The 14,329-nt window shown below is 49.7% G+C and overlaps 1 long non-coding RNA gene and 1 other non-coding gene across 3 annotated transcripts in view; both read left to right on the top strand.

Moving 5' to 3' along the window:
* The window catches only part of LOC137658698 (uncharacterized), a 321,759-nt gene that overhangs the window by 41,571 nt on the left and 265,859 nt on the right, over positions 1 to 14,329 (top strand). The window lies entirely within an intron of this gene.
* On the top strand, positions 3,863 to 3,981 carry LOC137659402 (5S ribosomal RNA). Its single transcript, XR_011047510.1, has one exon. It is a non-coding gene; the product is annotated as a 5S ribosomal RNA (ribosomal RNA).

The raw sequence follows: 14,329 nt of genomic DNA on the forward strand, positions 1-14,329 counted from the left end.
TGTAATGTGACAACGGAGTAAGCTATCTTGTTGAGGCCTGGGGGTTCGGCTGTTGCTGCCTCCCCTATAGATCTTCGTCAGGGGCGTGTCTCCTTCTCCTGGAAGTTCTCCCGTGACGATTGACAGCTCTCCAGTTCATTTTAGAACACTCAGGAGGCTCGCCTCCTTGGGTGGGTAACTTTCCTTCCGAGGGAAGTTTTTCTGTCCAGGCTTGAGTTTTTCTCCTTTGGGGGGGTCTTCTCTTGCCTTTTTTTCGTGCGACTATGCTCTTGGTGCTGAGCGGTCGCACATACAGTTTCGCTCAAGGGGCTGGGCAACTGCAGGAACCCCTCTTCGGAGGATTGCTCCTTTTAGGTCACTGGCTGACCTGTCTCTTCTACGAAGTGTTTCTCTTTCGTTCGCGAGAGAGTACACTCATAGAGACTCCTCTTCGGAGGACTCTTCTGCTGTTGTTGGCCGCCTTTGCCGTAAGGCTCACCGTCCGCTACGTCGTAAGGGCCTCCCATCTCCCTAAAAGGGTGCTAAGAGGCGGCTTTTTGAATCTCCGTATGCAGTCTGCAGCTCCTTCCTCTTTAGATCTCTCCGGGGATCGATCTCCAACGCCTTCTTGACCTTCCGCCCCTGGTGCAGATGGACAGCAGTCTGACCTCGTCTTCCGACGGACAACGGTCCCTTCGGGGCAAAGGGTTGCCTCCCATGGGGGTGCTTCCCTTGCGTGTCAGGGTTCCCCTGCGCGCCCTTCTGCAGTGTTCTCTCCTGCTCAGTGTTAGCACACAGGCGCTCTCCTGCTCATCAGCGTTTTCCTGATCGCTAGCGCTCTCCTGTTCGCCAGCGCTCTCCTGTTCGTCAGCGCTCTCCTGATGATCGTCGCTGCTGTTTCTGTTGTGCGCCCTGTGCGCCATCGGTCTCCTGAGCGCTCTAGATCGCCTGCCCGTCAGAGCGCACCTGCGCTTCCAGTTCCTGATACGCGCCCTGTGCGCCCACGTTCGCCCGCGCAATCTAGAACTTCGGTTCAGGTCTTGGACAAGGACTCTTCTTCTACGCACAGGATTCCATGTGTCGCCTTCTGCTCGCCAGCGATCACCAGCTCGCCAGCGACCACAGACGCGTCAACGTTCACCTGCTCGTCAGCGATCTCCTGCGCGTCAACGATCGCCATCGATCTGCCACGCGTGTCAGGTCCCCTGGACACCATCAGTGGCGACCTAGCGCTCGCCTGCTGTAGACCACGTTCTCCGGTAGCTGAGTCTTGCCGTAGATCTTCCTCCTGCTCGCCAGCGCTCACCTTTACTTCTGTCCTTCTGTGCGCCAGCTTCCTTCATTCGCCAGTGCACATCTGCGTGCCCTTTTCTGCCACGCACCAATGGTCGCCAACAGTTTTCCTGACCATCCAGGATCGCCTGATTGACAGCTCGCATCGACGCTCACCTTCCTGATGCACCTGCGCGCCTTCTGATTAGCGCGATACGCGCTAATCATCCCTAGTCTCCTACGCGTCGGCGATCTCCTACGCGCCCGCGCGATTCTTCGCCTGCGCGCTAGCGTTTGTTAACGCACCACCGCTCGCCAACGCGCTGTCGCTTGCCGACGCGCCATCGCTTACCAATGCCCCTTCACTCGCCTATGGGCCGTCGCTTGCCGAGACGCGCCATCGCCCGTCAACGCCCCATCGCTTGTCAACGCGCCATCGCCCGCCTACGCGCCATCGGTCTCCTGACTGCCTGCGCTCGCCCGCGCGCCATCGGTCTCCCGACCGCCTGCGCTCGCCCGCGCTCCCACGTGCCTGCGCGACCACACGCCCACGTTCCCGCGCGCCCGCGCACATGCGCTCCAACGTTCGCCCTCGCGCGAACCAACGGTGTTTCCATCGTGCGAATCAACAGTGTTCCATTGTGCGAACCGACGGTGTTCCATCGCGCGAACCTGCGGTGTTCCATCGCGCGAACCGACGGTGTTCCATCGCGCGAACCGACGGTGTTCCATCGCGCAAAAATACAGTGTTCCATCGCACGAACCGACGGGGATCCTTCGCGCGAACCGACGGTGTTCCATCGTGAGCTCCGGCTTGATTCCTGCAGTAGCCATTGCTTGCCTACGAGTCATCACTCGCCTGTGAACTATCGGATTCTGACCGCCAGCTCTCGCCCTTCCAACCACGCTCGCCCTCCTCCTGTGCTCCCTCGCGCACTTTCGTCCGCGCTCCTGCGTGCCCGTGCACTGGCGCGTCCACGTTCGGCCACACACGAACCATTGATTTACCTTCACGCGAGCACCAGGGCGATTGCGACTGCGATTCCCGTCGGGGTTTCGCAACACGGTCAGCCTGGCGAGTCTTCTGGAACGCGTATTTCCAGAACACGGTCTTCACCCCGTAAACGCAGAGCATGGCACGTGCAAGAGCAGGAAGAATCTTCAGAGAGGTCTGGGCAACATTCTTTTCAGAACCTGGGTTAGCCCTCCCTCCTCGTCATTACCTGGAAGGGTCGTGCCAGGGAATTTTTTCCTTTCGAGATTTCTCCGTCGGGCAAGGGGTGACTGGTTTAGCCCTTCCTCTTCTTCGTCCCATGGAAGGGGCTTACCAGGTCCTTTCCCTTCTCGGTTGCAACTCGAGGTTTTGTACAAGGAAGCTCCAGGAAGATTATAGGTACTTTCCTCCTCTCAGGCTCAAGCACCTTTGCGTTCCGTCGCCAAGTTTCGATCTTGTGGGCAAACTCGATGTTGGAGCATCTAGACGCAGTAACCGAGGGCTTCCCCTCGGGTGTCTCATCCGTGGATGTCGACAAGCTCAGACACTCTTCCATCCTTGGGAAGAGCTTGTTTGAGCCCAAGGACAGAGACATGGATAGCTGTTGTGCGGAGGAAGTCGACTTCCGTTTTCACTCCACAACGCGCTTTCTTCCAGACCCTGCAAGCCTCCAACGCCTCTTCTTTCAGCCTCGTCGGCCTAAGTTATCGGACCGGCTACAGCAGCTAAGACAAGGTGTACAATAGCAGTTCCCTCCTGTCAGGGACAGGTAGCACGGGAGGCTCTCCCGGGGAGGCATAATCCTAGAGGGAGCGGAAGAGTTCACAAACTCTAGGATTGGCAACCCCCCCTGGCAGGTCTCACGCTGGGAGGATGCCTAAGGTTACTCATCCGAATAACAGCTTCCCGATGCCGATTCCTGCACGATCTCCATGATCAGCCAAGGATATCGCGCCTCGCTCATACCATCTCTCCGTCTCTGTCAGCGAATCCAGTGTCACTGAACCTCTATGCCATGGGGCGGCAAGAGTTTTGCCCGTTTGGGCAGAAGGATCCATGCCTTAGGAGAGGGTCTTCCATAGGGTCGTCGACGGCTTCACCCCCCGGCTTCTTCAGTCGATCCTTTCTCGTAGGAAAGCATCCGAGACGGGAGTTCCGTCGTCGACCTCTCAGATCTGGTCAAGTTTGTCGAACAAACTTCGTCCAGCGTGGAACAGCAGAGTCGATCAGACTGGTAACGAGGCTGCAGGACTCCTTAGGCTCTGGATCGGAAGGACGGGTACTTCCAGTTTCCATCCCATCCAGCTTCCAGGAAGTTCTTGGAATTCAGCCTAGACTACAGGTGTTCCTGCTCAAGATGCGGTGTAGCGATCCCGCCGCGGCATCGCAGGTTTTTCCCCAGAGAACTCTCCCTGCTCTCCTCATGGCCGCTCAGGAGCAGGCTTCCGCCCCCTTCGCTTTTTGGAGGTCTGGTCAACTCTGGTAGGCTCGGGTTCGACCTTCTTCAACACCAGGACAAGCTTCCGGGTCTTTACCAAGAGTGAGGGATCATGGTAATTTGCTAGGAGCCTTCTCTACTTCTGCCTCAACATCTGGAGTATCTAGCCATGATATTGAGTCAACGGCCATTCCACGTTGAAAACACCGCTTCTCGTCCGATCAGCGAAGTTAAGCAACGTTGGGTCTGGTCAGTACTTTGATGGGTGACCGCCTGGGAACACCAGATGCTGTTGCCTCCTTCTCCGAGCCTTCCCTTCAGTTGACTGTGGCAAGGCTGAGGAGAGTCGCAGTTCCTGTTCTCAGTCAAGCAGAGCTTTCAGCCCTCCCTTGGAACGTTTCCTGGGTCTCTTTTCCTCATTGTCCCGTCTAAAGTCCCGAACGGTCACCTCAGGATAAGTTCCCTGTGTGGCGGCCCAAGTTCCGGTGGTATCAAAGCAACGATTAACCGGACTTTCTGGCCCCTATGGGACCAGCGGAACGTTTAGACCTGCAATGGGTGTTGACCTATGGAACTTCTTGCATGGGAGTGGATATTCTCGTCCTTTCCCCACATTTTGATGCTGTTCTCGGACTCGTCAAAGAAAAAGGGGGGGGGGGGGGGCATGTTCCGGTTCAGGCCTATGGTCAGGACCGGAAGGATACCTCCCCATCATTCAGGCAGGCTTAGGGGCCGTAGTCTGGCCCCTCTACAGATCCTACAGTTCCTGCCGAGTCGCTCCGTGCGCGACGACTTCATGGTACTGGCGTATTCCAACCAGCAAGGGACGCATTTTCATACCTTCGCATCTTGCAGTAGAGATACTGAGATGATCCGAGGTCCTCTCAATACCACTGTCGGCTCGCTCATTCCGGGCAGAGGAATGTTCTCTCCGACTACCTGAGCAGAGCCTCGCAGATGGAGAGTACCTAGGGGTCTTTGACCTGTAGTAACCAGCAAGTCCTGGCCTGGGGGACCTGATCGCGACAGCCTGGAACTTTAAGCTTCCGCTGTTCTTCCCCCCGGTCTCAGACCCCAAGACTCTTTGGCAAGATGCTTTCCGGTGACGGTGGGACAACATCGACGCCTGCGTCTTCCCACCATTGTTGTCTGTTGAGAATGGGTCTCAACACGACCAGGTTGTCTGTCAACTTTTCGATGGCCCTGAGAGCTCCACTGTGACTATACGCAGAATGGTTTCCGGACCCTCTGCTTCCCCTGACGGAACTCCCGGGAGAGCTTCTTCCATGGCACAGGCTACTCAAACAACCACACTACAACATCTTTCACGAGCCGTTGCTTCGCTTCGGCTTCACGCCTGGAGACACTATGCCGCCTCCTCAAGACGAGACAACCCGCTACAGTCGCGGAGCGGAGGTCGGGTCCCCTGTGATAGTCATCCGCAGGGGTCTACCAGGCGATGTGGAGAGTCTTCTGTGGTTGGTGTCGTGGGAGAGATACCTCTTCCCTCGAGGCCTCTTCTCCAGCAGTTACAGAGTTATTGCTTTTCGGAGGGAGGAAACTTTTCTGCTCTCAGCAGCGAAGCCTTTCGCTCAGCCTTTCCCTGGCCTTAAGGCTGAAAGGAATAGACTTTTTCCTTCCCGCTGGACCTTTCTTCGCTCATGCGAAGCTGCGAACGTCCCTGCCCCCTGTCGGAGTGAGACCTCCTTCATGGAGCATGGTTCGGACTCTTTAGTCCCCTAAGAGATCTTCTCAAGAACCATTACGTCAGGCCTCTGATCGTATTCCGTCTTGGGGGACGGTGCTCCTGCTCACTCTGGCCTCGGCCAGTGTGTAAGCAATCTTCTTGGTCTCGTCCGACTCCGCCCTTTCAAGAGAATAGGGGAAGGCAACATTCAGGTTCGCTCCTGAGTTGTTTGCTAGACTCAGAATCTTTGGGTCCCGGGCCTTCGGTCCAACTCCTTCAAGATTTCGAGTCTCCATTCTGTATCAGATGACCCAAACCTTCTTCTTGCCAGTAAAGGAATCGAGGGGTTATCTTTGAGAACAGCTGCAGTTTGTCCTCACGTACAGCCGGGTTGGGAGCACAGGAAGGACGCAGGGGAGAGTCTCCAGTATACCTCTTCAGCTAGGACTCAAGGACATTCATCTCGACCTGAATCCAGACCCTCCCCCGTCACGTCGCCCTACAGTACGATGTCGGGTACATTGCAACGTCCCTCGCCTTCGAGTAGAACTACTCTGTGACGCAGGTGCTGCAAGCTGGAGTCTGGAAGCGTCTAATGACCTTCGCAGCCCGCTTCCTGCAGGACGTGACCCACAGGAGTATCGATACGTTTCCATCGCTCTCTGGTGGCTACACAACAGCTGGTCTAACCTCAGGCTCCTTTTTGGACAGGTTGCAGAAGGTTGAGGGCATTGTTATCAGGTTTTAGTCTGCATGAACGAAAGAAGTATGTCTGGCTCTTACTTCTTTCTTCATCGTCCCCTCTACTGGGGAAGCAGCATCCTGGTCTCTGCATAGCTGACCTCAAACCTCTGCAGGTAAACCATGCTTCCTTGTGTTCCGAGTATTGAGTCAATACTGTCGCGTCCCCCATACCCTGACGAGATGGTATTGGGAACGTCCTAACCCAGAGTTCCTTTTGGAACTCCAGGTCAACTGCCTAGGACGGGTCACACTTTCTTCCTTCACACACAAGCTTATGTAGGCCACACGTTTCCTTGCGGAGCAAGGAACCTGTGAGGTGCAGGAACTCCTTTTCTCGAGTGCGACTCACTCGGATTCTGAGTCCCCGGGTAAAGCCAAAGCCAGTATGGCTGGGGACTTTCCACCCTTCCTAAGGGGTAAGTCACCCAATGTAAATAGCGTGGTTTGTATTTCGGTTACGGAACAAATGAAAAATTTGGAGATAATTTGTATTTTTCCTAACCATACAAACCTTAGCTATTTACACATATTTGCCCGCCAGCCCTGTCTCCCAAGGCTAGTCCTACTTCTAAGTGAAGTGAAGCAGTTCACCGGTGTATGAGGGGGGGGGGGAGGGGTAGCTAGCTACCACTCCCCTACCCCTCTGCTAACTAGCGCGGGGGTAATACACCCTCGTTAAATTCTAATGGCTCGCCATTTCAGCTACGCCGAAAGGTAAACCCAATGTAAATAGCTAAGGTTTGTATGGTTAGGAAAAATACAAATTATCTCCGATTTTGTCATTTCTGGTCAGTCTAGCCACTGCTAAAAGGGTTAGTGAAGTTCACACTTTAAGCAGGAACATTGGTTTCCGGGATTGAAAAGCCATTTGCTCCTTTACAGTTGGAATTTTTGGCCAAGAATGAAAATCCTTCCCGTCCATGGCCAAAATCCTTCGAGATTCCTAACCTTTATGATGTGGTGGGAAACGAGTTGGAGAAAGTGCTCTGCCCCTGTAAGAGCATTACAACTCTATTTGGACAGAACTAAGAGTTTGAGAGGCGACTCAAACACTGTGGTGTGCAGTTCGAAAACCTTCACTGCCCATGTCAAAGAATGCCCTATCCTTTTTCATTAGGCTCCTAATTAGAGAGGCTCATGCCCAGTGTGATGAGGCAGATCAGAGGCTTCTCAAGGTGAAGACACATGAAGTCAGAGCAGTATCGACTTCAGTGGCTTTTAAACAGAACTGTTCTCTGTAAAGTTTGATGGATACGACCTTTTGGAGGATTAAGTCCGTATTCGCATCTCATTATTTAAAGCATGTTCAGACTCTCTATGAGGACTGTTATACGTTGGGTCCATTCGTGGCAGTGAATGCGATAGTAGGTGAGTGATCTACCACTACGTTCCCTTTTTCCTAATACCCTTTTCTTTCTCTTGGAACTTGGTTTTTAGTTATGGTTGTATGTGGAGATTGGTCGTCAGTCTTCTGCAATCTATTGTTTGGTCAGGTGGTCAATTGGTTCCTAGAGTGCACCCGGAACAAGGGTATTAGTTGAGGTCCTGTCATGTTATAGGTTATTGCACCGTTTGACAGCTCCTAGAGATCATCGGCCCCCTGGGTGGACCGCTGGATCTCCTAAGGATAGCAGACAAAATGAGGCAGAGTATCATTGCTGTCAGCTTCCTTATCAGTTGAGAACCTCTTAAGTTGTTTATGTAACTCTTAAGTGAATTTCCAATTATGTAGCTGTGTCTGACCTGCCACCAAGGGTGTCAATCAGCCATTATATAACCAGCGGGTAAGTTTTATATTTCAAAATGATATTTTTAAATATTCAACTTAGCCAGTGGATATATACATAACTAACGTCTCCGACGATCGGCAGATTCAAAACTCGCGGGCGATCACCATGCTGGTTGGCTGGGTGTACGCTAGCACCAACTGTCGGCAGGATACTAAACATATTCCGATAAGCTCCAGTTCTTCTCTGCCGATTGGAATGTCAACATTGGTTCCGTGCTCGCGCTAAACCTAAAGTTGTTCCGTAACCGAAATACAAACCACGCTATTTACATAGGGTTTACTTTTGGCATAGCTGAAATTGACGAGCCATTAGATTTTAACGAGGGTTTACTACCCCCGCGCTAGTTAGCAGGGGTAGGGGAGAGGTAGCTTGCTACCCCTCCCCCCTCACACACCGGTGAAATGTCTCCCTTCACTTTTGGCTCGGACGATGTACAGACGTGTCTGTCTTCGTCCTCGCTTGGCAGCCATTTTATGTTTTGTCTTTACTTAATCACGTACTTTTCTTATACTCTATATATATATATATAAACATATTTTCATGTTTATGTATATATTTGAGTATAGAAATCAGTAAGTTTCCTTTTTGGGCTCAAGCCATGACGTCCTGATGGAAGGTTCCTTTTGGTAGCTTCCTTGGGTATATTAACTACAAGGATATTCCCAGAGAATTAAACCACAGGTTATCACAGAATTCTTACTTCTGGTGCGAGTATCCTAAAGGTTTCCCTTTAAGACATCGTATATCAACAGGGGACGCATGTATTAACACGCCACATAGCTATCTGCACCCCATAAAGAGTTAACACTTCGATATGGAAAGGTGGAGAATAACTGGGGAGCCGTTCCACAGTTACACTCGTCCGTGGCTACTTTTGGTACTCGAAACGTAAACAAATGGGCGCCATTGCTAAATGACGTCACGTCCGTCCTCATCCTTCTGCTTGTAGCTACCTTGCATAGACGGATTTCCCCCTTGTGCGATTTTTACCGACTTGCATCTTCATTATGTCGCTACCTTCGGCCTCGCCTTCTTCTGGAAAGTTGAGTACCAGGTCCCAGTATTGTTTAAATAAGCTCTGGCCGTAAAGTAACTTATGCTTTTCATTATATTTCGTGTTTTGTGGCGGAGCTGTGCTGCTACCGGACACGCCATTTTATGGCGTCGCTGTTCTCTTGCATGCCTTATTTAGCTAGTCAGAACCGCTTATTCCGGCCTCTTAACTAATTGATATTGTTAGTTATTTAGTCTTCATAGCTAGGAACTTCATATATCGTGTTTTAACGCTCTATTATCCGGTCATCGCTTGACCCCATACTAGATTGCTAGCTTAGCCCCTAGGCCAGATTGCTTAGCACCTGTGTTCATGCATGATATATTCCAGTGATCCTAGGTTAAGTTATGAAGATAGTGGCATTATTTATCATACTGTTTACTGTGATGCAAGTGTTTTTCGCCTTCAGGGACCATATAGGGGACCGGTTTGATTGCGTACCTTTCTAACCTAACCTAAATGTAAGAACCCCTATATGCTCCCTCCATCCCCTGCCTACGGGCATTCCCTCTGTGTAGCCATGCTCCCCCTTGTATATAGGGGAATCGTGTTCATAATCAGAGTAATTATCGCTTCTCGGTCTACCCTAAGGGAATGATCCCCCCTTAGGGTTGCGACCGAGAAAGAGGAACGGCCCTGTCCTTCCTCAGTTCCTTATGGTTAGGTTACTTACCCTCCCATGCAACTTGCGATGTGTCTCTCAGCCTGCCTAGCCTGGGATTTAACACTCCTTATCTAGGTTAGGCCCTTGGGGGGGGGGGGGGGGGGCTAGTTCTGTACTGTTATAGTTTGAGACGGTACTCCTGCACCGTTCTCATTCTGGTTACCTACCCTAGGCTAGGGAGCGTCCTCCCTTCCTTGGTGGCCGTTATTGTACAGAGCCTCCCCTATGGAAGACCCCCTCTTCTTCTCCCTCCCCACCTATCCCTTGGTGTAGACTAGCCTATACATAGGCTAGCCTATACATATCTGTCCCTAGTCCTACAACTCCTCCTTAGGGTGGAGTGATAGGGCTATCTTGATCTCCTGTTGAGCAGGCCGCTCTGGTACATATACCCTTCATAGCTTCCTATGGGGTTAGCCACTGGCAGCGATTTGTCCAACAGGGGTTCCCCCCTCTTGAGTGTACCCTAACCCTCCCTTGGGTTACCCTGGCACCCGGCCGACTGCCGGCCCCCTGCCATTGGATGATAGGTCCCACTCCTATCATGGGTACACTCCCTCATGTGGGATGCCAGAGGGGTATGTGATCTTACCCCTCCAATCCCTCCTTATCTGTCTCTTTCTATCCTGGTCCGGTCCCTTGCCGCCTCTACTGCCGGCGATACCGCCCTCCCTTTGGTGACACACTCATGAGATACCCTCCCTCCCCTAAGTCGCCAGCCTTCCGTGTGCCGGAGGGCTGCCGCCTTCCGTCGGCATGCAGCCGATGACCCACCCCTGTATTACCTAGTTTCGGTTGTCCGACCTTCGGGCCGGCCTCCGGCGTGCCGGCATTGATTGTCGGCGGTCTGGGTATTCTAGCAAATTCTGCCTTACCTTATGAACTGATCACCAAGCCGTCAGCCTTTGGCTGCCGGAGCCTCCGCCTCCCTCCGGCGTGCCGCCGCTGTGCCGGCGGCCGCCAAGTCGGTATTATGCTTAGATCCTCAATGTGTCTGCCTTAATGCCTTACACCATGCTGGAGCGGCCTCCGGCGTTCAGCCGGTCTGCCGGCGCCCTCCGGAAGCACCAAGGGACTTGCACCCCTTCTACTATCTGTCGACTACATGCCGACAGCCCTACACTGCAGCCAGATGGCTTGGCCACTCCGATAGATAGGTATTGTCTTACTATTCTACTAGTGGCTGTGCTGTCTTCTTGCATATTACAAATTTCCAGCATACTCTGTGTGTCTTAGCACGGTTGGTTGCCGGAACCTAGATCTATACGGGGTCTCCTACTACCCCTTTAACCCAAGGGCCTGAGTGGTCTCAGTCCCTGATACACCTCACAGGCAATCTCTGCTAGAAATATACAATATGCTCTGTATTTACCCCCAAATGATAATATTTTATATGATGATTTAGCAGAAGTCATTCAACAACTCCCTCAACCTTTTCTCTTACTGGGAGATATGAATGGTAGACATCCTTTATGGGGTGATGTTTTGGCCAACACAAGGGGCAATATTATCTCATCAATTGTGGAGAATGAGGATGTGGGACTCCTTAATACAGGAGAGCCGACACACTTCCATGTTCAGACAGGTACCTTGTCATGCATTGACCTTTCAATTGCAAGCTCTAACTGCCTTCTTGATTTTGATTGGAGGACATTAGATGATTGGCATACTAGTGATCATGCACCAATCATTATAAACACCAACAATGGTCCACCTTTACAGAGATCGCCACGATGGAATCTTGACAAGGCGGACTGGGAAAAATTTCGTGAGCTAAGCGAAATTGAGGGGGATGCTGAACAGGTTGAAAATATCGATGATGCCATAGACTTACTGAATGGAACTCTCCATACAGCAGGAGTCAATTCATTTCCAAAAAAAACAGGGTTATTCAAACGACGACCAGTCCCATGTTGGTCTTCAGAACTAACTGCCCTCCACAGAGCCACAAGAAGATCTCTAACACGATTGCGTAGACTCCGAACTGACGAGAATTTAAATATGGTCAAGAAATGTAGAGCACAGTTCCGTCGTGCCATGAAAGAAGCAAGGCGCCAGTCATGGATGTCTTTTGTTTCCTCCATTAATAGTAGAACACCACCATCTGCTGTGTGGAGGAAAGTAAAAAAGATAGCTGGCAAATTCACCCCCAACCCACCACCAGTGTTGAAGGTGAATGGTCAGTATGTAACTGAAGCAAATGATGTTAGCAATGCCCTGGCTAGTCATTTTTCAAATGTATCCAGCAAGTGTGTAGGAGCCCCTGGTCACCAGTATAGGAGCGTTGAAGAAAAGAAAATTTTAAATTTTGCAACAAAAACGGAAGAGTCTTATAATTCTCCTTTCACTGAAAGAGAATTTGATTCCGCACTTGCTCATTGCAATGATACAGCCCCTGGACCTGATGGAATTCCATATGCAATGATTAATCATGTACATTTTAATACAAAGATATTTATTTTAAGCATTATTAATAGAATATGGCATGATCATAGTTACCCAAGTGTTTGGGAACTAGCCATTATTTTAGCCTTTTTAAAACCCGGTAAAGACAAGTTTTTAGCAGAAAACTATCGTCCTATTGCATTGACATCTTGTTTATGTAAAATCATGGAGAAGATGGTCAATGCAAGGCTGAATGGTACCTTGAAAAGAAAGGTATTTTATCACCGATTCAATGTGGATTCCGAAAAATGCACTCAACGACTGATGTGTTGATACGACTTGAGTCTTCTATTTGTGAAGCCTTTGCTTCCAAACAGCACCATGTTACAGTATTTTTTGACCTTGAAAAGGCATATGATACCACATGGAGATATGGTATACTTAAAACCATTCATGAAATCGGATTGAGAGGAGAGCTGCCACTATTTATTCAGGCATTTCTTTCACATAGAGTTTTTCAAGTGAGAGTTGGGGAAGCTCTATCAGAGGGTAAGTGCCAGGAAGAAGGAGTTCCTCAGGGTAGTGTGCTGAGTTTAACCCTTTTTGCACTAGCAATTAATGGGATATCCTCAGCAATTCCCCGGGATGTTCTCTCAACATTATTTGTGGATGATCTCTCCATATCATTTGCTGGAGCCAGAATAGCAACGGTTGAGAGAAAACTACAGCTCTCAATTGACAAAATTATCCAGTGGGCCGATGTGAATGGATTTAAGTTCTCGACAAGTAAAACTACTATTGTACATTTCTGTCGTATCCGGGGAGCACATCCAGACCCGGATATATACATTAAAGGTCAACGGATCCCATGTGTATCGGAAACCAAATTTTTAGGTTTGATATTTGACTGTAGACTTACATGGGTTTCTCACCTAAAAGTGCTAGAAGCTAAATGTGTTGAAGCTCTGAATATTTTAAAAGTATTGTCCCATACATCATGGGGGGCAGACCGCAATACTATTTTAAAGTTATACAAGTCCTTGATTTTTTCCAAAATTAGTTATGGTTGTGAAATATACTCCTCTTCAGCCACCCCAAGCTGGTTGAAAATATTAGATTCAATACATCATGCAGGTATTAGATTGTCCACGGGAGCATTCAGAACATCACCTATCCCAAGTCTCCTTGTTGATGCTGGAGAGTTACCACTAGACCTTTACCGGATGTCTTCTATCCTTCGGTATTGGTTTAGATTGCAAAGACTCCCTAATTCTTTAGCCTTCCAGACTGTAAGCCTTGTAAGGCACCCAACATACTTTGAAATGAACCCAAAATCTCCTCAACCCTATGGCTTTCGGGTGAAACAATTATTAAACAGTCTGGATATAATTAGATGTAAGGTACTTCCATTCAAGGTATCATCAACGCCTCCATGGAAATTACCAGAGATATCTTTTTGTAAATATTTTATAGGAGATAAGAAGAATATGTCAGACCTAGAAGCCAGGTCTCTTTTTAATGAACATGTTAAAGAACATAGAGGATCAACTTTTATCTATACTGATGGCTCCAAATCTGATGCTGACGTTGGATTTGGGGTACATAGTAATGATTTTAATTGTAGAGGTGCACTTCCTCTGACCGCTTCCATATTTACTGCCGAACTGTATGGCATATTAACCGCTATTGAGAAAATAGCATTGGAGAAGGAGGGTAATTTTACAATTTTTAGTGATGCAAGGAGTGTCCTTCAAGCTATAGAAGTTTTTAATTCTAATAACCCTCTAGTTTTAAAGATTTTAGAATGGCTTTTTATTATTGGACGGAGAGGTATAACAGTTCAATTTTGTTGGGTTCCAGCACATGTAGGTGTTTGTGGGAATGAGAAGGCAGATTCACTGGCTAAGGAGGCTGCATCCGAGTTGCTGCCAAGAAGGTATCCCATTGCCTGTAATGATTTCTTACCTGACATCAAGAAATTGGTTTGCAATAAATGGCAACAGCAATGGGATAGCCTAGATGGGAATAAAATGCGAGAGGTAACAAATGTCATATCTCCTTGGAGGTATAATATGATGGCCCGAAAATGGGAGACGTCTCTTTGTCGTCTCCGTATTGGTCACACTCGGTTGACACATGAGTTTCTGCTGAAGGGCCAACAGCAACCGTATTGTGACGACTGTTTAGTACCTTTAACAGTGAGGCATTTGTTGACCGAATGCCCCAATTATAACAACTTAAGGAATAGATATTGGTTTGAGGCTCGAGGTGAGGGTGGCAGGTTCATCCTTGCCAAAATTCTTGGAAATGATGTGTCCTACC

Source organism: Palaemon carinicauda, chromosome 19 (assembly GCF_036898095.1).
Source record: "Palaemon carinicauda isolate YSFRI2023 chromosome 19, ASM3689809v2, whole genome shotgun sequence".
Classification (NCBI taxonomy): domain Eukaryota; kingdom Metazoa; phylum Arthropoda; class Malacostraca; order Decapoda; family Palaemonidae; genus Palaemon; species Palaemon carinicauda.